Below are 23,952 nucleotides of genomic sequence, written 5' to 3'. Positions count from 1 at the left end.
CTGTGTCATTTGGCCTCTCTGTGTCAGAAGAACAAGTGAAAAACATATTAATTGAACTTCTGTTCTCACAATTCAAGTTTCAAAGAGCATCTGTCATGATGAATAAAAATATATTTGTATTTCCCCAGTGTGCTTCAACTCAGTCAGTCCTGGGTTACAGTCCAGTAAGCCAAGCTCAGTGAACATGTTGATCTCAAAGTTAAAGGAGAAGCCCTAACTGAAAAACAAAAAGAAGTAAGAAATAATTATAAATAGAAACATAATTGGCCAATTTGATTTTTTCTATCTGGTTCAGTAATTTACAGCTTGTAACATTAAGTGTATTTTTATAGTACATTTTAAAAGTGCTTGATATATAATGATTAGAAACTTTCACTTAAGACATATTTATATGCCAAATGCCACATTTACTTATGTATTTCCAGTGTGCTTGAATATTTTGGGAAGGAAACAAATAGGACTTTTATATAATTGCCCCCAATATGCTTTGCTTTGTTTCACTTTTGAAGTAACAACTGTATTATGCAATCCTATTCACTCATGAAGGCAGCAAATATTTATTATAGGTGCATTATGTGCCAGGCACGGTCATAGGCTCTGCCCTCAGAAAATTCTGCCTCCAAGAATCTTATGGATAAATGGGGAGAAAGCCAAAGAAGCAAGCAGTTACAGTGAATTTTTAGGAAGGCAGGTGAATACACAGGGCATCTAGGCAGAAAGAGCAGCTGGTCCAGGCATGGGAGACCAGAAAAGTCTTTGCAAAGATGACCATGAAGCTATGTTCTAAAAAAGAATAGAATTTAATTAGGCAAATTACGCAAGATGGGACTTTCCAGATAGAGCAGCTACATGTGCAAAGACCCTAATCCAAGAGAAAGAATGGAAGGTTCAAAATAGCTGCAAGTAGTTCAATATAGCTCAAGCAGAGCTTAGCTGGTGCAAAGGAGGGAATGGTGTGGAGAGTGAAGAGGGTTAATGCTGGACAGAAAAGCAAGGGCAAGATCGTGAGGGGTGCTGAATACCCTACAAAGGAATTTGGATGCCATTCTCAATAATAAGAGTAACACGTAATGCATTTCTGCAAGTTTCAATTACAGAAATGTGGGCTCCTCATTGTTCTAAACTTATCTCACTTTGTCTTTGGAACTGGTATATGCTCTAGGTACTGTTACTACTCCTGATTTTATATTGATAGATAATGAAAGTGTGGCAAGGAAACGTAAAAGTATATTAGCAAACTTGTGCAGCTGGGTGTTAATTGGAGCTGGGCTTTTAAAAGTGATGGGAAGGGGCATGAGGTAATTTTTGTTTTGTAAAGATCATTCTGGCTTCAGAGTGAAGAGAGAATTTGTGAAGATATTTCAGTAATCCAAGTGAAATAAGACAAAGACCTGAACTAAGTTGAGGCAACAGGGAGGAAAGAAATAGATGCGTAGAGAGATGTTTCAGGGGCTAGGACAGGACTTAGTGTTGGGTCGTTAAGGTGTGAGGCCAAGTATGTGACCAGATGGACTTCTCCAAACAGGCTTGAGTACCGGATTTTAGGATGTACACAACCAAATATGCATTTTCCATGACCATATTTTTCATTAAAATGACTAAAATAAACATCAACTAATCTCTAATTGATGACACATAATTTGAATAGTGACATACTTTAAATGAATAAATTGAAAGACCTAGGTTTCACTTTATAAAAAGTATGTAATCTAACTACGATGTCGCTTCATTCTTATCTTATGTTGTTTAGAGTACAGCTCTCTCTCTCTCTCTCTCTTCTTTTCCTGCCATTCTAATTCCTCTGGAGAAGAACCTCATCTGTGACTATTCTCCCAATGCTGGTAGGAACTCAAAATTCAGGTTGTTCCCTGCAAGTTTCAATCTATCTTTGATAGATGACTCAGATTCCAGGTTGTGGATATCTTCCTTGATCCCATTCCTCTTTCTACCTTGTCTCTAGTTTTCCTACTTCGTGTGCCAGTTTCTACACTTGGGCTTTTCACCATGCAATGCCTGCCATTCACATACATTTGAACCTTGGCCCCTCTAGCTAAGGATCCATATTACCAGCTGCCAAGCCAATGTTATCAGCTCATTAACTTGTTCATACTTAGTGATCTTTTCTCTTCTGCTCTGAGGGTTTTTTGTGTTCTTTTGTAATATTGATAATGTTATGAGAAAACAAACATTTTTCAGACACTATGTTGTTTATGAATCTTACCCATAATCTGTATTAAAATGTCAACTAATTAGTATTCTTTAGTTTTGACCAGTGGCCTAGTCCATTTCTAAAAGACACCTTTGAACTTTTAGAACTTTTGTCACTTATTCTCGTGATGTGCCTGTCCTTTTTCCCTGGATGTATGGCCAACTTTGAACTCTCCTTCAATATCACATCTTCACCTCCTTATCATTAAAACAATTATCCTTGTGTGTTTCTATTTCAGGTCTTCACCCAGCTTTTAATCCTGCCTGTACTTTTGGTTCTGGTCTTCCATATTCTGACCAGTTCCACAAGGGCCAGTGTTCAGGGCCAATGTTATTAATAGCTATTAATCCCCATTTTAGATTACATCATTATTAGAATAGCCAAAATTATCATAGTACATCAGCATATTTTAAACATAATCTATCAGTAAAGAGAAATCTATCAGTAAAAAAAAAATTTATATTAATAAGAAGACAGAGGAATACTTATTGCATTTATGAAAACCTAAAAACATACAAAATGACAACTTTCACCAGGACAAGGATCAAGAAGGAGCTAATATATTCTTTGTTATTAATTGTCTTAATAATTGTTATCAATTATTATAAATTAGAAGAATATAGCAAATCAGTGCACGTTTTGAAGAATACAGGATCAAGGGTAAAATGGTTGACCGATAGTAAAAAGAAAAGATAGTGGATTTAGAAAACACTGTAAATTCAGAAAGGGTAACAAAGAAGATGAAAATTCCTAGCAGAGATTAAAAGCAAAAGCAAATATACTAATTAAAATGCCACTATCTTTGTATCTTTATCATTAACTTTTTTTTTTTTAATTTTTGGCTGTGTTGGGTTTTTGTTGCTGCACACGGGCTTTCTCTGGTTGCGACGAGTGGGGGCTACTCTTTGTTGCGGTGCGTGAGCTTCTTATTGCAGTGGCTTCTCTTGTTGCAGAGCACGGGCTCTAGGTGCGCGGGCTCAGTAGTTGTGGCACACGGGCTTAGTTGCTCCACAGCATGTGGGATCTTCCCAGACCAGGGATCGAACCTGTGTACCCTGCATTGGCAGGCAGATTCTTATCCACTGCACCACCAGGGAAGCCCTTTATCATTAACGTTTAAAAAATCATTTCATTGGGAGATTTTTGTTATTCACCAATGTCTGATTTCACTGTTTATTGCAGGGGTTAGCAAACTACAGCCGGAGGGCCCACAAGCTAAGAATGCTTTTCACATTTTTAAATGGTTGAAGAAAATCAAAAGAATAATATTATTTTGTGATACGTAAAAATTAAATTCAAAATTCAGTGTCCGTAAAGCTTTGTGGGAACACAGCCGCACTATTTGTATGCTTTTGCATTGCAATGGCAGAGTTGAGGAGCTGCAGCAGAGACCATATGGCCAGGAAAGCCTAAAATATTTACTATCTGACCCTTTACAGAAAAGTTTGCCAACCCCTGATTTTGCAACTAAAATAAGTTTCATCTTACTTGACAAGACCTTTTAACTAACATTATTTTGTAAGTATTCATTCTCCAAAGCACTAGATGCCTGATAATTGTATAATATATAAATATGTAAGTGAATAAAACAATTCACTTCCTATACAGATTATCAGGTCAATTACCAGTCTATATAAAAACGGTGACTTTTTTGGCATATGTGACAGTTGAACAGTCTGTAAAACTTATCTAAAATATTCTATTGCTTGCTTATTAATTCCTGGATGCTTCTCTGGAAAGTTCGTTTTAAGGGACACAATAAGGTTGGTTTGGATATAGGAAATAGGAAATAAAATAGGAAATAAAAATCCTCAGAAATCCTAAAAAGAAACAGAGAATAGTGGCAAATGAATAAAGGGGTCTACATAAAAAGACTGTCATTTTTATAGCACATAAGAATGTCACTTCAGCAATAAATGTGACCCCTAAAAATGACATGTATTTTTGGAACAAGTTTACCATGTTTGGTTGAACTTGACGCCAGTATGTAAAGGCCACTGAAACAGTCCCTTCAGCAAATCTATTGTATTTACATAGGTCATCAATGTACTCTGTCACTTCATTTAACCTTTTAAAAAATACAAGAGATTTTGTTTTTGTTTACATATACTTGGGAATTGACAACTATACAGTATATACATCAAAGGTCAACACAGTTTCATGTATAAAAAATTAACACAAAGCAAGCTATGTCTATATTAACCAACAGACTTTATTAAAGTTTAGGAAGAATATTTTTGCTAAACTGAATTCGAGACACTAATAAAATAAATTAACAAAATTATAGGAATATAATAGGAATGAAGAGGAGGTTTAAAAACTCATAATCCAAGGGCTTCCCTGGTGGCGCAGTGGTTGAGAATCTGCCTGCTAATGCAGGGGACACGGGTTCGAGCCCTCGTCTGGGAGGATCCCACATACCGCGGAGCAACTGGGCCCGTGAGCCACAACTACTGAGCCTGCGCGTCTGGAGCCTGTGCTCCGAAACAAGAGAGGCCGCGATAGTGAGAGGCCCGCGCACCGCGATGAAGAGCGGCCCCCGCTTGCCACAACTAGAGAAAGCCCTCGCACAGAAACGAAGACCCAACACAGCAAAAATAAATAAATTAATTAATAAACTCCTACCCCCAACATCTAAAAAAACAAAAAACAAAAAAACACTCTGAGTACAGAAAGAGCTTTAGGAAAAAAAACCCTCATAATCCAAGAAGGCGTTATGTATTCTATAATTTCTGTGCTTAGTGTATTTATTTATTTTAAAAATATATCTGTTCAGCCTGCATCCATCACAAGCAGAGTAGTGTGGCTAAGCCCATGGGCTGTGGTAAGAAAAGACCTGAGTTCAAACGTCAGCCCATCTCTAACTAACAGGATGTACTTAGGCAATGTAACTTTTTTTTGTACCTCAATTTTTCTCCCTAAAAATAGATGTAATAATATGCCCATGTCGTAAAGTTAACTAACACAAATGTTAGTTCACTGTCATGATCATTTTATGCCAGGCCCTGTGTGAAGAATTTTAACACAGTACAAGTGTGAACATTTACTCTCTTCTTGATTTTTCTATCAGCTCATGAAGTAGATCATTATTACTGGTCCCTTCAGCTGTGATTTTTTTTTTTTTTGTAATGTTGGTGAGAAAATGAAAATGTTCCAAACAACACTGTCACTTGTGAAATTTACCCATCATCTGTTCGTATTAAATCTTCAACTAACCAGTAATCTTTGGTTACATCTATGTGATAAAATATAACAGCCATTGTCTGACATAATATGGGGATTTAATATAGCTGGTTGGAAGGCAACTTCTGAATGCATATTCCTGCTGTGCGAGCTTCCCTGTAGCCATGGAGCCAGCGCCACAGCAAGATGGAGGGAGCCAGTCTGACTGTAAGCTTCACAGAATAAGATCCTGTTTTGACCTGGTGCTGGCTTGAGGAGACTGGAGCACACCCAGTGGTCACATCCAGGACCTCACTAGGAATTTCCCTTACACAGACATGACTCAAGTCGGGTAAATAAAACCAAAAGTCCCCAAGTATGGCAACTTCATGTTGCTAGATGAGCAGCCATTTCTGAATGCCTATTCCAATTGTCTGATTTTTCTGTCATAACCCTGTTTGGAACTTTGGATCTATCCTATGGTATAGCAAACTGCAGAATTTTGGCCAGTCCTATTTTTGTCCAAAGTGCAAACATGCTTCTCTGAATTTACAAAACATTGCTCTGTTGTGAGGGATGGACTCTGGGAGCCACCACGAGTTAAGTCTTCGAAGATTTGGTCTTGGTTCAGTACAGGCTGCCAAAAGATGGATGAAGGGGGATTCCCTATAAGCTTGAGAGATTCCCTAATAGAATCACTGTGAAAGGGGAAGCCAGACAGTCCGGAGTGTCATCATCTTTTCCTCCGAAGCATATTTGTGATCTTTCCCAAAGAGGATAGAAAAGATTCCGTGTTGTCTTGAAAAGGTTGAATCATCCTCAGAGGTGACGTCTAGGCCGCTGAAGGAATGACTCAGATGAGAGAATTCAATGGGAAGCACCCAAATTTCCTCATGGAGAACCTTGGAACCAAGTCTCTCATGAAAAGATTTCTATACCAAGAACCCACACTCTTTTGGGAAGGATGTTTCTTGAATTTGCTGTTTTCCAGGCTATAGGCTATCTCCAGACGATGAAACTGTGTTGGAGTTCAGAAAACAACATGAGACCGTGTAAAAAAAAAATTTTTTTAATCCCCAAATTTCTGCACACACAATGGAAAATTGGATGCATAACCATTAAATTTCACCAAGCTTTGTTCAATAATCTTTCATTATATACACACATTAAAACAATCCATTTGTAACTTCAAAAAAATTAGCCAACTTGGTTTACTAAGAGTTTTCTTAATATTATAAAGCTAGTGCAGTGGGTACTGCCAAGTCCTAGTAGGCATATGGCTCCACCACGTGGATGAGCCTCTGCAAAGAACACTGACAATCATTTTTAAAAAGAAGTTAGTTCTAATGAAAATCAGAGATCAGAGGCCAAGCCCTCTTATTATAGATGAGAAAAAAGAACTCGAGAGGTTAAATGATTTACCCAGTCACACAGCAACATTAAGGCTAGAAGCTTGGGGCTCCTTTTATTAAAGTAGTTGCTTGAACTAATTAAGTCTTACTGTTAATTCATCCATTCATTCATTTTAATTATTAAATAATAATTATTATTAAATAATCAGATTAAGCATGTTCAATAGGTATATGCTTTATTTTTGCCTGCCCATAATCTAAGCCCCGTTTTTATTTGGTAGGATTCCTGTTGTGTAAGTGTGGTGAGGCAGAGTCCCACTTCCCTCTGGGGAACTAGAAGAAGCATTCATCCCCTCTTCTCACCCCAAGAGCTAAGAAGCAGACATGTCATTAAGTTTGGCCAGCAGGAAGCTCTATATGGGAATGTTGGATCTGTAGAAAGTGACAAAATCAGGGGTAGTTAGGGGTTGTTCTGGAGGTGATTGAACAGTTAAGTCAGTCACAGCGGTGGTAGGTCTTCATGTTAGCAGCAGCAGCCAGGATCCAGTGCGGGCACTGTTAGTGGAGATGTTCTCTCCAGGCTGATCCTGAGATATGAGCTTAGCTACATTCTCTGCTTCCCAGTCTCTAATTCAGGGCCCTTTTCTGAGCTTGGTTCTTTAGCCCTCTTATGGACTGTCTGAGCCAACCTTTTTTCTTCCAGTGAAGTCCTTTTCTGCTTAGTAGGATCAGAGTCAGTTTCTGCTGTGCAACCAGGACCCCGATTTAAACAGAAATTGTTACTAGTAGTGAGTTGCAGCACAGAATCTTGGTGAAATTGGCAGGATCCAGGGCTTTTATCTGGCTTTGTTGAGGGTGAAGGAATTTAAAATTCTAGTCATTTTAGAGATAGAATTTAGATCTGCCTTATTCTACTATGAAAAAGTGAAACTGCTAATTAACTTATTTCCTGTGGTCACTGGGAGTGAAATACTATCACCCTGTGGCTGTCATGCTATGTGGTTGCCAAGAGAGGCCACATGTAATTACTTCAGTCACCAGTCCTCGTCCTCGAGTCAGCCCAGTGTAGGTACCAGATATGTGAGTGAAGGAGCTTTCAGATGCTTCCAGCCCATAGTCATTGAGTCATCCCCAGACTCAAGACTTCCTAGCTGAGGCAGCAGACATCACAGAGCAAGGGAAAGCCATCCCCAGTGTTCCACCTGAATTCCTTACCTACAGAATCCATGATCATAATAGAATGATTGTTTTAAGCCACTAAATTGTAGGTTAATTTTATATGCAGTAAAGATAATCAGAACAAGAACCTATACCAACTCAGTGGCTAATGAACTAGCTGGACAGCCAGACAGTTAGGAAGAGTAGGGTTGGAGATTATGGAGGGAGTTTGGGGAAAGGGTATGTTGAACAGATAAGGTGATCCACTCAGTAAATATAGGTTAACCTCCTTTCTCAGCAATGCCAGCGGATTCATGAACCAAATGTTTATCATAGAGGGAATGAAGATTATCTGCAGTTACAACAACATGGAGTGCTCATCAGTGGCCATCCGGCTACCGTGAACACTCCATTTTTCTAGTATCAGTAACTGATCATGGGCTTCTAAAAAGCATTATACCTAGAGAGACCGAAGAACAATTTGATATCAAGTTGTCTACAGGGAATACCTATCATCTTTATGGGATGGGGAGAAGTGAGCAGCAGTTTTTCCTTATTGCAGTAGGTATTTATTCTGAATTTGTTTTTGCTTTCCCTGATCATTCTTCTCTGTCATTATACCATCTGTAGATTAATTGGTTGCCTTATGCAAGGCGATGGTACCCCACACTAAATAGATTCAGTTTAAAGGAACTCATTTTTTTTTTAAAGAAATAAGGAAGGCAATGGGTTAATATTCAAGGGATTCATTGATACTACTGCATACCCCATTACTAGAAGGAACTAGTCACTGAGTCAGATAAGCTTAACAGAGAGTCAACAGCGTGGGTGGTTGATGTGTTTTCTTGCAGGATACGGTTTACATTTTGAACAAACGATTGCCACATGGAGTTTTTTTTCCACTTGGTCAGAATATCCAAGTCTAGAATTGTAGGGTTTAAAACTGGAATGGAGGTTCTCAGGATTATATTTACTAACTCACTTGCCAACTGTTTGTTTTCTATCCTTTTGATTTTGGCTTCTGATGGAATAGTAACATGAAGGTTGGAATTCCATTGAATTGGAAGCTAAGGCTGCACCTGATCAGTTTGGGTTCTTCATGCCCTATGGAAGCAGGCAAAAACAAAAAGTAGAGAGAAAAGATTATTACTGTTGTTGCTGTGTTACTATGTTTGTCAGTTCCACTTAAGGGAAAGTAGACTTACTGCCACAGTTGTGGGTGGAAGAAAATGTCAGTGTACTGCAACCTGATTTAAGCAAGGCTACCAGGGGCTCAGATCCCTCACCATATTGGGTAAAGAATCATTGAGATTCAAACTGAAGGCAAGGAAAGTGGAGTGGAGGAAGGGAGTCACAAAATCCAGTTAAGGCCTCAGCTGAAGAACCCATGGTTGATTACCTTTGCTGTATCATGTTGCTTTGTTGGTGCTGCTGTTTGTTTGTTTGCAGCCAAGAATTCTGATTGGTACAGTCTCCAGATTTGCCATTGACTCATTTTTCTGGAAAATGACAGAAAAATCATAGTCCAATTTAAGTTTATAACTATTAGAATAATATAAATTTACATCAATTTTAATTATATTACTTTAATTATAGTTCTAGGAAGAATTATTATATTTCAAGTAAACAGGTGTATAAAAATTTCAAAATAGAATTTATTCAATTTAAACATTTATTTGATTTAAACATTTCAGGTAATGAAGGGTAGTGACATGGGAAATTATTAATTTTTAGTATCATAGTATTTTTTATGATTAAAAATATTTATTTCTCAGCTTCATATAAAATCTTTTCTGTATTAACTATAATAATGACATTTCAACTAGTCTCCACCATGAAAATGAGCTCCTTTCTTAAATATTCTTTTCTTTAAATATTTTTAAAATTAATTTTTGGCTTCGTTGGGTCTTCATTGCTGCACGCAGGCTTTTTCTAGTTGTGGCGAGCAGGGGCTGCTCTTCGTTGAGGTACGCAGGCCTCTCATTGCAGTGGCTTCCCTTGTTACAGAGCACAGGCTCTAGGCATGCGGGCTTCAGTATTTTTGGCATGCGGGTTCAGTAGTTGTGGCTCACAGGCTCTAGAGTGCAGGCTCAGTAGTTGTGGCACACGGGCTTAGTTGCTCCGCGGCATGTAGGATCTTCCTGGACCAGGGCTCAAACTCGTGTCCCCTGCATTGTCAGGCAGATTCTTAACCATTGCACCACAGGGAAGTCCCTTAAATATTCTTAATAATAAAGTAATTGAGTATGAAATAGAGTATCACTACTTTAGTATATTAAATTAAGTAGCTTATTACTGGGGAAAAGAGTGTCAAATTTTTAATTCTAAGCATTTTTCATTACTGAAGAGACTATAGCTCACCATGATCTTTAGTATATTAAAATAACATAGATATTTTGAGTTTTAAAAAATGATAACCAAGCTATGGGATGGAAATAAGCATTTTATGAATGCTAAAATTATTTGCTACCAGAAAGGAAAATAAATTCCTGAAGGATACAAGCTTAGGATCATACAAAGAAAATAATGATTTGGGGTTGTTGGAGTCTTTCAAAATAAATTGGTAGTTATGTAAGAATATTATTTCAGTGTTTACAGAGTAATTTATCACAGAAAAATGTTCAATTAAGATCCCAGAATGATTTACCACAGACATTTTAGGCATATCCAAACATTTCCACATAAATTAAACATGATGTAATTGAGTGTTACATTAGCAATGCACCAGTGTTGATTCATGTGGAAATCCCAGACGTTTCACTGATTGCTATCCTTTCACTGTGTATTAATGTAGATGTCATAGGTATTTTCATGAGGATCATGTGGTAAATCAACTTTAATGTACTATTTTAAAGATTGACGCAGTTTTCAAGGTGTCATAGTCTATTTATGCAGATTTATATACTGTTTAGAATTTAATTTGCAAATAAGTACTATTAGGATTACTTCAAGTAAAACCATGTATTTAAATAAGTCATTTACCCATGCTAACTCCTTGTGTTTACTAACACGTGACTTATTGTCTGTTAAAAAGTGATGCTTTTTTATGGCTATTCATTTTGGATATTTTAGCATAAACATAACTAAAGCAGTAGGCTATTGCGTAATTCTGGTCTTTTGGGTTTCCTAATGATCACACAAATTATTTAGCCCCTCTTTACTTATTTATATCTAGATGTTCACCCAAAACAATTTAGAGTAGATTATTGAGAGTTTTTTTCACATGTAAAATTTTTTTAACTTTTTAATTAATATGTGTTTTTAAACAAAGTAAATGAAAACTAAGAATGGAAAAGTTAGATGGAGCCAGGAGTGAGGTTAATATCTAAAAAGCAGGCACTTGCGAGTGATGAACAGCAAATTTGGCTCCAAGCTCTCCAGCAGCCAGATGTTCCTTAAATAGCTTGGGGCCGTCTTTACACAGAAGCCAAAACCAGTGTGAATGACCTTGAGGCTGCTCAGCCTAGCTTAGTACGGTATAAGGAGATTACAAGTGGACCATGCTTTACACAATAGATTTGTTACCGAGAAACTGTGCAGAAAGGGAAATTTTGTACATGGAATCATGTTATAAATACACTCGTGGAGGGATCATAAATGGTTCCTTTTAAAGAAAACCGACAAATGACTCCTTGTGTAACGTGGAACTAATACACTTAGTTCTCTTATGAGTTTAGGATTTTTAATATTGGATTTTCTGAAGAGTCAGTGTGTAATATCATAAGGCTATCCTCTCATCTTAGTATCATGGTAGTAGAAATATTTAATGTATGCCCTGAATTTTTCAGGGAATGGGTTTAGTCTATGTGTAAAACCCTCTAACTTCTGTTTTGTTGTGTTTTGTTGTATTTACCATGTTTCATTGCTTTTGTTCAATTTTCTGAGTGCATATGGCAACCTACAATTTAAATTCCTTTGTGCAATACACATATATTTGAAAATATAAACACACACATCTATAGTCATATTCAGAGATAACCCTAACATTCACCAGTTATTGTCTACCATGGTAAACTCTAGATATTGAACCAGGTATCACTTAAAATATCTTCATTTTTTTTTAAGTTTTGCTTTTAGTAAAATGGATAATCTTTTATGATCTTTGAAATAAAAACAATCAATTAGAGACTTTACTCCTAAAAGGAGCCTTAAAAAGTATCAGTTTCCTATTTTGCAGGTGAAGAGCACAGGATGCGAAGAGGATACAGTCTTGCTGCCTGTTGTATCCTAGGGCCCCACATTGAGCCTAATACATAGTAGCTTCTCGGTGAGTATTGTTAAGTGAAGGTGAAGGATTTGCATATTATTTCATAATGACACTGCTCAAGTGTCACCTATCATGGTTAAATTAAGCCTCAGAAGTACCCTTACACGTTACTTGTGAAAACAGAGAAACATGACTTACATGTCACCTACGAAAACAGAGAAACAGAAAATGTAACAGTGTTACATTCCCATTTGGAGAAGCGTAAGTTTTTGTAATGATATCTGGTATTTTTAAATGCTAAAAGAACTAAGTTAAGAAAAGAGTCAAATTAGAGTTTTTGCCTATAATGAAAACTTCATAACAAAATGAAAAGTCCAATTTCTACTTATATTTATTAAGTTGAAAAGTGCTTTAGGGCAATGATCCACTTGAACTGAAAATGTTTCAATATGGGTAACTCAGAAAATAAATCACTGGCAACACAAAATGATGATATAATCACTGCAAACAGACTAAGCAGCAGATACCTGGCTAGTTTACTCCACACAAATGAAAAATAGAAATACTATTCAACCATATGACAAACTATGTACACTAAGTGACCAAAACTATTTTAAAAACAGATGAAAAAGTATGGTTAATTTCCCCACAAGGCATTTATTTATACTGTATAAATATAAAGAAATTTAAAGCATTGACTCTGTTTACAACAGAATTTGAATAAAAGACAGGAATAATTAGAAGATGTTCTTAATGACGCAAAACCATTAACTTTTAGTTCTTCTGAGAAATTATTTAACCACAACCATAAACTTAGCCATAACCACTTAACCATAAAAGTGCTGTTTAAGAGCTGGAGTCAAGTTAACCTTCATTTATATCCACTACTGAAAATGCAATTATAGCTAGTCAGCCAGGGAATCTTTAAAAGAAACACAAAACAGGGTGAGAGTAGAAGTGCACTAGTGAATTAACTGTAAATAACATATAGAAATAAAGGGTAAAATAATTATATAAAGATGGAAGGTAAAGAAAAAAAAGTACTAAAAAGTATTGAAAAGGGGGCCTTAAAGCCCTATGATGATCAAGGAAAGAAATTTGTAAGAGGAAGGAGGAGAGGAGCAATATAAATGTCTGCTATATTTGAAGGAAGAAAAGGAAGAGAGGGAGGGAGGGAGGGAGGGAGGAAGGGAGGGAGGGAGGAAGGAAGGAAGAGAAGGAGGGAGGAAGGGAGGAAGGGAGGAGGGAGGAAGGAAGGAAGAGAGGGAGGGAGGGAGGGAGAAAGAGAGGGAGGAAGGGAGAGAGGAAGGAGGCAAGAGAGAGGGAGGGAGGGAGGGAGGAAGGAAGGAAGAGAGGGAGGAAGGGAGGAAGAGAGGGAGGGAGGGAGAGAGGAAGGAGGCAAGAGAGAGGGAGGGAGGGAGGGAGGAAGGAAGAAAGAGAGGGAGGGAGGAAGGAAGGGAGGAAGGAAGGAAGAGGGAGGAAAGGAGGGAGGGAGGGAGGAAAGGAGGGAGGGAGGAAGGAAGGAAGAGAGGGAGGAAGGGAGGGAGGGAGAGAGGAAGGAAGGAAGAGAGGGAGGAAGAGAGGAAGGGAGGGAGGGAGGGAGAGAGGACGGAAGGAAGAGAGGGAAGAAGGGAGGGAGGAAGGGAAGAAGGGAGGGAGGAAGGGAGGAAGGGAGGGAGGGAGGGAGGAAGGAAGGAAGAGAGGGAGGAAGGGAGGGAGGGAGGGAGGGAGGAAGGAAGGAAGAGAGGGAGGAAGGGAGGGAGGGAGGAAGGAAGGAAGAGAGGGAGGGAGGGAGGAACGAAGCAAGGGAGGGAGGGAGGAAGGAAGGAAGAAAGGGAGGGAGGAAGGAAGGAAGAAAGAAAGGGAGGGAGGGAGGGAGGGAGGAAGGAAAGGAAAGGAGGGGAGAAGAGTATGATCTCTTGAAGTGAAATCTTATTGCAAATTGAAGACCCTACTCCAGAAGTTTGTTCTTAGTCTCTTTTCTCACCAGAGTGGCTATTTCAGAGATGTAAACTCTAAACATGGCAGCTCTCCTTAAAGGCAAATGGCAAGGAGTTTCGTTTTTGATGTATTTGTTTGGTTGGTTTCTGACACTGGGGGTGGGAAAAGGAAAATCTACCTGCTCTTCTAATGACAAAGAAAACTCTTCATCCATTTATTTATCTTATTTGTCAGTTCTTTTGCCTATCTCAAGCAATATTTAAAGAAATTTAAGAAGAAAAAAATCACCTAGTCCTTATTCCTATTTTAATTCCATTATTCAACATTACCTTCTAGTTTATTCACATCACATAGTATAATCAAAGTAAACAGATCATCTAGTGCCCTACTTTTTAACGTCTTGTTTTTCTATATTATACAGTTCATGATTATAATTACTTCAGGGAACAAAATATTCCATGGATGTTTTACTTATCTATTTGTCTCTTGTTGAACAATCAGTGTGTTCCTTAGGTTTTATTTATAATTAACGCTATATTTGACTTCTCTCTCCATTTATGTTTTTTTTCTTTATAATTATTACCTTAGAATAAATTCGCAGGAATAGGGGGAACTGTGCCAAATATTATGAATATTTATAGTGCGCTTCGTAAATGTTGCCAAATTGTTCTCTAAAAGGAATATACAAATTTACGCTTCCATCAGCAATATCTGAACATATCAGTTTTCCCCAAAAGTTGACAGCAATTTCCCTTTATCATTTGACCACACCCATGCTTTGGGATGTTTCTCTCACTATCCAAAAGGGATGAGTAGATGAGCTTGGAAAGCATGGAACTTTTCATTTAACTCAGTTTGGAATGACTGAAGGATCTTGTTTTCATTCAATAGCCACATCCACTCAATGAAATATTATGGAGGAATAAATAAGGATAAACACAAATGCTACACAGTAACATAAAAAACACATTCTGGAATTCAGTTCAAAGGAAAAGGAAGACTTAAAGGGTTTGGCTTGTCCACTTATGTTTCCAAACCCACACCATCTGAGAGACGGCTGTGTATACTCAGCCTTGTTTCATGCCAAAGACTTTCTTGCAACACACTCTGTTTCCAAGGGTAACACGAATCTATTTTTCCAAGAACACTGCTTGCTGCCTAACCATTTCTAGCTACCTACAAAGTTCAGAAGAAATGGATCGAATATGAGGCCCTGTAATGTTGCTGGATGGGCATAATAAGCCACTTGGGAACATTCTTTCTGAAAGAATAGGGCATCTAATTCTTTCCCTGGTATTTATCTCTGTGGTCCTTTTCTAATTAATTGCATTTAAATTGTTAAAATTTAAGTGCTTTTTAGAATGTTTGACTTAAACTGTACTATTTGCAAAAATATCTGCTCAATATTAAACTCTTCTGTATTTGTTTATGTATGGTCAGGCCTTTCAAGATGGCTGTTCTCTTGCTCACTGATCAACTAGGCCCTGCTTCAACTAGGCCCTGATCAACTAGGCCCTGCTTCAACTAGGCCCTGATCAACTAGGCCCAGCTTCTCTCACATGACTCTCCAATCCTGTTAATTATAGGGCCTAATTAACTGCCTACCTGCTTGCACCATGCCCCAACTGCCAGTGCCCCTAGTAACTGAGCCAACCTGACGTCAATTCCCCTTCTAGATTGTGGCCTCCTCCTGGCTCCCCCCACACGGGCCCCTCCTCCCGCCCTTGCTCCCGCCCCCAGGTAGCAAAGATGGCTGGCGTTTCCTGCTCAGTGTTTGCCGCGCGCAGAACGCAGTGAGGTGTCGCTCCAGGACCTTGCTTCAGGCAGGTAAGATCCCCTCTCCAGTAAACCATTGGTGTCTCTGTCGCTGACTACGAACTTTTTCTTCCGTCTTGAGGCTGGCCGAGTGAGTACAAGGCTTGCAGCCTAACAATTAGTGAGCCAGCCAGGTGGCCGAGGAAACTCCCGTGAGCGCTGAGATGCCGGGAAATCAGGACGGGGAACAGAAAGTTGCGGGGTTAAGGTGGCTGGTCTCTAGCTTGTGGAGCCCCGTGGCAGCTGTTTACCATGAGAGATGTCTTTCTCTCCCATTATGCTGATGAAATCCTGTTAACCTCAGAGCCTCTTTCCAGTTGAAAAGTAGCAGCCCCATGCTTGTGACTCATCTGAGTGCCCAGGGATGGCTGGTGAATACAGACAAAATGCAAGAACCTGGATTATCAGGTACCTGGCTGTTAGCTAGTTGGGTACGATGAGCATATCCCTGAGCCACCAGCCCTAAGCAAGACACAGGCTTTAGGGATGTTAACTCAGGGACAGACTTGTGAATTGGACATGGCCAGTTACTCGGAAGTGTTTGTTAGGGGCCTGTGACAATAGCAAACTAATAAGAGTGCCCTTGGGCCTCAGGTCCCAGCCATGGAAGGGGACGGAACAATGATGTAGTGTGATGGAACACCAGCTAAATGCAGTCTACGATGCGCTACAACAGGTAAAAGACATTACAAGAGGTCTAGCCTAGTTGTGTAGCAACCCCAAAACCATTATTTGGGATCTAGAACAGCTGTGCATGCTATAAGACCCCCCCCCCCCCGCCCCCTCCGCCATGGACATTGATAAGAACCAAGGGATCCACCTTCCTGGCCATGAAGTTCAGGAATGGGCCAGTAAAAATGACATCCACTGGCATTTCCACCTGCCTTACAACCCCACTTCTGCCAGGCTACTTAAAACAACCATTAAGGTGGGAGCAAACATCCCAGTGCTTACACCACGTTAACCCAGAGGCAGCTGATCCAACACAATCCGAGTTCGACTGTTGACTACCAAAGGACTGAAGGCCCACTGCCAGTTATTGGCCAGGACCCTAACTTGCTTTTGCCCTTGCCACAGGATCTAGACCCAGAGGAACACCTTATAAAATGGGCCTGGGACTGGCAGGTAAGGCCCTGGTGGTTTGGGTTTACCACCCCGTGGTGAATAGGACTAGAAAGGGACTTAACAGAGCTCACCTGTCTCCTGCCGCGCCCCACCTAGGACTACTAGAGTAGTTAATCCGGGCTCCCTACTGGAGAAAGCCACAATTATATTAACCATGTGGCCTGTTATGCCGCTTCTTTATTATTTAGCACCGGCTATGGGCAGTGAGGATGGACAGGTGGGATCCTGCAGGCCAGGATGAAAACCGCACGTAGAGACGGTATTATCTCAGAAGGCTGTTACTGCTTGTATTTTGCTTAGTGGTCATGATTTTCCCTGTATTGTGCCTGTTAAACGTCTTATATTTTGTCCTTAGTCTGAGTGGAGGGAATCTGTTTGCGGACTGGGTGACTGTGGTGGCGTCACTGTGCAGTGAGTTTGTTGGGTTGCTGTAGCTAGAGGAGTAAATCATCCTCCTTTGGACTTCCATGAAAAATTGACCTGATAAGCACATGGCCCCCGAAGATTGTCCCTCTCTTGGACTCTTGATTTTCTTTAGCTGCAGTTGTCTATTCGGTATGCGGGGTATTTGATTGTAGTGTACCTCTACCTACCTGACCCCAGGCATATCAGGGAAGAGGGGTGGACCCAGATGGTAAGGGTCGTGTAGGGGTGGAATGCATGGAGGCCATTCAAGATGGCTGTTATCTCTGTACGTCCCCTGCTCAACCAGGCCCTGCTTCTCTCACATGACTATCCAGTCCTCTTAATTATAGGGCCTAATTAACAGCCTGCGTGCTTGCCCCATGCTCCAGGTGCTAGTCTCCCTGGTAACTGAACCAACCTGACATCAATTCCCCCTATAAACGGTAGCCTCCTTTCCCCCTGAGTAGTGAAGACTGTTGCCATGTCCCTCCCACCGTCTGCACACGGTGACGTGTATGACCTTGGATAAGATGGATAAGATCCCCCTGTCCACTAAACCATGATGTCTCTGTCGCTGACTCTGGGCTCTTTCTGAAGTCTTAAGGCTGGGTAAGTACAGGGCTTGCAGCCCAGCAGTTTACAAGAATGGACTCTGGAACTAGATTGATTGCATTCAAACCCCAGCTTTGTCACTTAGCTGTGAGACTTTGCATATTATTGATACTTAACCCGTCTTTGGCTCAGTTTACTCATCTGTAAAGTTAAGATAGTAATACCACCTGTTTCAGGACTGTTGTGAGGATTAAATCAGTTATAATATCCTAGTGTCTGGAATCACATAGTAAAGCATTCAATAAATTGTCTCTGAGGTTGTTGCATGAGAAACCTTTCTGTACTGTACTGGCTCCAAGAGCTCAAGACAAAACAGCTTGCTAGTGACCTTCATTTCCTCTCCTTGAATTGTCATTTTTCCATTTTAAATAATACACAACAAAGAATAATCACAATGGCTGACATGACTGAATGCTTATTATGTACCATACACAGTACTGAGTGCTTCATGTGCATTATTTCACAAGTCATCACAATAACTCTATGAAGTTGATACCAGTTTTCAGATGCAGTGACAGATGCTTCAAGAAACTAATGCCCAATACCAACTAACTAGGAAGTGGCAGAACTTGAATTTAAAAGCAGTCCTGCTTGTCAGAATATGTGCAGGAAAAGAGAAAATGTACTCAAGTCAGTGGTTTCTGGATCATAAAATTGGAGTGGTGATTTAAAATGTCTCTATAGCTATCTGTTATGTAATAAGAACATATTTCTCTGACAATAAGGCATTATTTAAATGTATTTCAAACCCTGTAGATATTAGCATTTCTACTTCACAATGAATAATAGTTCCTCTTATTGCTCACTCCTGTGAACTAAAAAGTAGTCTATCTTTGAATCAGTCTTTTTATCCTTTGCACAAAGCAGTTCTATTACGACTTTCTAAAAATGAATATAGTGTTTTAGAATCTGAATTCCAAATACTTGCTCTTAGCACAAACGTAACATGCACAGATTTTTTAAAAATCAAGTTAAAATCTAGCATCGCATTTAACTTGGCATCGTAAGGTCTCCTTGCTCTTACCCTTTATGTCCCTAAGGGAAATCCCCTGATAAGTTAGCATGGGGATCAGCAATAGACGACAGGCCAAATGGAAGCAGAAGCACAGCGTGGTGACAGAGGAGGCAGGTGTGTCCCACACTCAATCACCCTGTCTCGGAACTTTTATGGAATGGGGAAGAGGAAAGAAAGGCAGCATGTAGCAGATCAGATTCATGGTTAGTGGTCAACTAACACTTGTGCTACTGCCTGCCAGGTCCTAGGTGCTTTTACCAATATTTTCCCATTTAATATTCCAAGATCAGCGTGAAATAGGTATTAGTAGTTCTTCTTACAGGTAAGGGCAATAAGCCTCAGATGGAGCAGCTTAACCATGCAGATGATAGGTAGCAGACAAGGGATTTGAACCCTGATCCGCAAATGGCCTACACTTGTCGTTATATAACGCCACCAACCCATTCATGATTCCTAATGCCCAGAGGCATAAGAGGCGGTAATCTTATAGAAGCATTATATGTAAGAACGTAACCATAAATTGGAATGCTGTAACAAAATTAGTAAATAAAGAAGTATGGGGCTATTTGCACACCAGTCTGTACTTCCTTTGCCTTTTTATGTAAGAACCTATTCCTTGATTAAATGTTTTAGCTCAGATAGTGTTTGCTAAACCTATGATTCTTGCTATGGAGTGCAAGGCAAAATTTTATTTAGTAATGTATGATAAATAGTAGATCTGATTTATAATAAACAAATACTTGGACCCATAATATTACTGTAACTAGAACCAGAGTCCACAGATGTGCTAATTATTCCCTCCTCTGAGGTCTCTGGGAGGATGATAACCAAGTCTGTGACCCATCTCTAAGGCTCTCATCATCTTCCACATTTCTGTCAGTTTATTATTCTATATATCTGTCAACAGGGAGATTAAACAGAAGAAGAGTGTGGACTTATATTGCTTTCAGAACTTTATGAGGATAAGGACATTTTAGACAATGAAATGTTACCGAAGCGTGTTTTGAAGATTTTATTTTCCAAGAGGCTGAGCTGTCATTTGCCTGGAATGGTTCAGGACAGTTCTGCCTGGAGGCAGGACTATGGACTCATTAACCTTCTAGCCCTGCAACTCTGTCAGTCTCGATTCTCTCCACGGTTTCAATCAGATACAGCTGCCTCTAGCATCATTCTGGTTGGTTCAGTGTGGCTCTGTGCTCTTGCAGTTTTCCATATGGCAGGGGGAAAAAAAGCATCTTCAACATGTGTAGCTGTGCATGAAGCAGTGTGCATGGTGGAACTTTCCTTACTGAAAGGCTCAGCATAAAATATATTGATAGATGAGCACATTGGTATATAGAAGAGCACCGTGTGCCAAATATAGAAGATTCTTATTTCTCTTTGCGTATAGATGAATACACAGCTGCGGTGCTCTCAGGAGGCCTAGGAGTCAACTTGGTCCAAAGGAATGACTGTGCTATTTTTGCACTTTCCCTCACATTATTTCTCAAGGCTTGAGGGAATTTAAATGTGACTTACTTGGCAGTGACAAGTCTCTGTCCCCTCGGTACCTCCCAAATGAGATCATTTACACAAGTCACCTCACCATAGCTCATTCTATCTCTTCATAGAGAAACAGTATCACTTAGGTGGAATCTAGATTTCAAGAAAGGATGGGTTTTTTCCCCTTAAAAATGACTACTTTAAAATGTTAAATTCATAGTACTTCTGTAATTTATTAAAATATATGTTCTCTGGAAGAGGCAAGGGTCATGTCATAGAACCTTAGTATTACTAATGAAGGAATTGAGGCTCTGAGAAATGACTTGGATAAGATCTCCCGGTAAGTTGGGAGCATCACCAGGACAAGAACCCAGCTCTCTGGTGTCCTGGTCCAGAATGCAACCCTTACTGCTTTCCTCAACACTCCTGAATGAAACTGATTTGAACAAAACCAATAAAATCTCTCCTTAGTTAAATATTACTGTACTTTTATCATGAAGTAGAGTTTTGAAACAAGCAAATGTATTTACTAGTACACATACGTTATTTCTTATGATTCTTAAAGAATTTTATTTATGAAACAATGAAATTCACCTATTCCCTTGGAAAAATCTATTAAAATGGAGACAGGTAATAATCATTACAATGAATTTGAATTTGGAGAAAGTGTCTGTTCGAAGTCCTTCTCTATAGAAGGAATAATTAAAGGCCTTGGAAGAGGTGGTGACTTGACTAGAGCCATAGTACTTTAGAGAGTGGGCACTTAATGAGGGTTTTAAAAATCAATTAACTCATTTATAGAAATTTCTAAGTCTGTAAGCCACTTTACAAATACTGTGAAAGATTTCTGTGCCTCCTCATGTATTTGTGTGTATTTCTGGCAGAATATGTTTAAATGGAAATCAAGACAGGTTTAAGCAAATTTAACCTAAATGATCCACATTTTCTTGATGTCTCTTTAGAATTGGAGGGAATTCTACAATAGTTGTATCAGGATTGAAGTTTGGTTATTGTCATTATCATGCTATCAATACAGTTGGCTATAACTATTTTCTTACATTTGTAGGGAGGTGGATCAGTATTTCTAATGAGAGAGAAGAAAATTTTAAATGACCTGTTTCTCACCTAGTCAAGATTTTAAAAAGCAATTTACTGAATTGGTCATTCATTCTTTCAACAAATACTTACATCGCATGCTTAATATGACAGGTAGTATAGAAGAATGAGGACTCAGTGTCAGAGTACCTGGGTTTATGTTCTGGTTTTCTGTTTACTAGATATGATCTTGGGTCCTTTGTTCCTCAATTTCTTCATTTGTAAGAATGGATGTAATAATACCTGTTGTTGTAGATTAAATGATTAATATCAGTAAAGCATTTAGAAGAGCGAATGGTAAGGGCAAAATGTTAACTGCTGCTGTTATTATGTATTATGGACTGTGCATGGAGGATAAACTAGGTATGGTTTTTCCCTCATGGAGAACAAAAGTTAGTAATGGGAAAATAATAAATAATTGGATAAATAACTTTTAAGGGAAGTATAATGTGAATAATATCACATGGATATAACATCTCTCTAAATGTTCATGTGTCACTTTCTTCTATTGCAACCAAGAGAAACCACACTTCACTTTGCTATTCCACACACTCCCTGGTGACTGAGTCTCAAAATCTTTGATATTTTTATGGTAAATTGTACCCTTTCAAGTGAGTAGCAAATGGAATTTCACATTAGGACCATTGTGTTGGGCAGACATCCTCGGAATAATTTATTTTTCCACTTCTCATTTCTTTATGACCACTTGAGGTTTCAAGAAAGCAATCTTGATTTCCAAATGGTTCACTGCATTTCTTAAGGCATAAATCTCTGTGATGCTCCAGAGACCTTTGTCCTAGTAAAGACAGATTCTTCTGGGAGGAAATGAAAAGACCAACTGCCAGTGTTTGTTGAGGACAAGCCCAGTTGTTCCTCCCATTCTGCAGCAGATGGCATGGACAGCCTGAGTGCCAAAGAGGAAACGCACAACCCCATTCACCCAACCATCTTTGTCTCACTCCACAACTCCACGTCCTAATTACAGTCACTTCTTTTTCTGCTTGTACTCTCAGCCTTCTAGGAGTGAGCTGATTTGGATAACCTGCAACAATATTAACCAGATATCCCTAAATACACCTGGCATTTTGCCCCCACTCAGACATGTGAGGCAGATTTTAAATTCATATTTAAATGAAGGTCAGCTTGCTTCACAGACAGCTCATCTAGATAAGGGTTTAAAAAAGAAAAAGTTGTCAAAGATTCTGCAAGAAGTCAGGCTTTTGTTCAGATTTTTTTCTTAAAGAATAAAACGATTCTCATAGTAGGATTCCCCAAATCAAGCCTGGACACAGTCAAAAGTCCTAGGATTACTAAAAATGATTTACTTGATCTTTGGCACTTGCATTAAATGTCTTATTTTTAGACAAGGTTTTTGAAGTCTCCTCTAAAATACAGGGTCATCAAAATATTTTACTGCTCTTTTTCTTCTTGCCACAAAATGGGTATTCTTTATGATTGGTAAATAGGAGAATTTAGACTCACCCTTTAAGTTGGAAGACACAGATGACATAAGCACAGGTCGCCTGCTAGGAGGGAAGGTGCAGAACTGCCATGGTTATACAGTGAAGTGTTGAAGCATTTCTGCCCGTGGTACTTGAGTGCACTAAAAATAGGCAACCCTGAACTATATTGCAGTTGAAGGACAAGATAAAAATAGGAAATAAACTTGAAAATAATTGTATAAATAGAGTACTGGGATTAACAACTCAACCCACAGGATTGAATTCGCTAATAAGATTTATTATTTTTATTGAATGTAGGAAATAGGATACCATTTAAATATTTAAGAGAAATGTTGGTTATGAAATTGTGTTCAGGATTTAAGAATGATTGACATTCAAGCAGTGACAACTTATCATTTGGAATAAGGTTTCTTTCAGTTTTTCAGCTGAGAAGTCCCTGTATATCTTTTAATGGTACCCCTCCCATATAGAAACAAAAATACAAAAAAAAAACACACCCAAATTTGGATAATATGCATCAGCTAGATAGACATAACTGATTGAACGGATGCAGCTAAAACCCAGCGGTGGTTTTGTGGTGTCCCAGCTTTACTCTTGAATTTAATTCCCAGTAAATAGGTCTGGGAGAAGCCCAAGAAATGGAGGCATTCAGTTTATTTAGCATAAGTTTAGCCACTGTGGAGACAGCATCAAACAATTTAAAATTCTTCATATCTCCTTAAAAGACTGTATTTAAAATTCAGGCTTCAAAACCTGGAAAATTAACTCTTGGCCTCCTACTTCAGTCCTCTCTTGTTTTGGCCTTCTGTATTTCCACAAAGAATACTATCAATACTTATCCCTGTTTCTCTTCCTTCTGATGCCACTGCCATGACTCCAGGACCAGAATGCCATCAGTTCACAAAGGATCC

General features: G+C 39.0%; 1 long non-coding RNA gene across 1 annotated transcript; it reads right to left on the bottom strand.

Moving 5' to 3' along the window:
- Positions 1-6,860: 6,860 nt before the first annotated feature.
- Positions 6,861-23,149, bottom strand: LOC309825183. Its single transcript, XR_014297003.1, has 3 exons — positions 23,061-23,149; positions 9,281-9,380; positions 6,861-8,985 (listed from the first exon to the last, which is right to left on the bottom strand). It is a non-coding gene; the product is annotated as an uncharacterized lncRNA (long non-coding RNA).
- Between the last annotated feature and the right edge of the window lie 803 nt (positions 23,150-23,952).

Source organism: Grampus griseus (assembly GCF_964374135.1).
Source record: "Grampus griseus genome assembly, chromosome: 7".
NCBI lineage: Eukaryota > Metazoa > Chordata > Mammalia > Artiodactyla > Delphinidae > Grampus > Grampus griseus.
The sequence above is the reverse complement of the archived record's forward strand: the minus strand, read 5'-3'. Positions and strand labels throughout refer to the sequence as shown.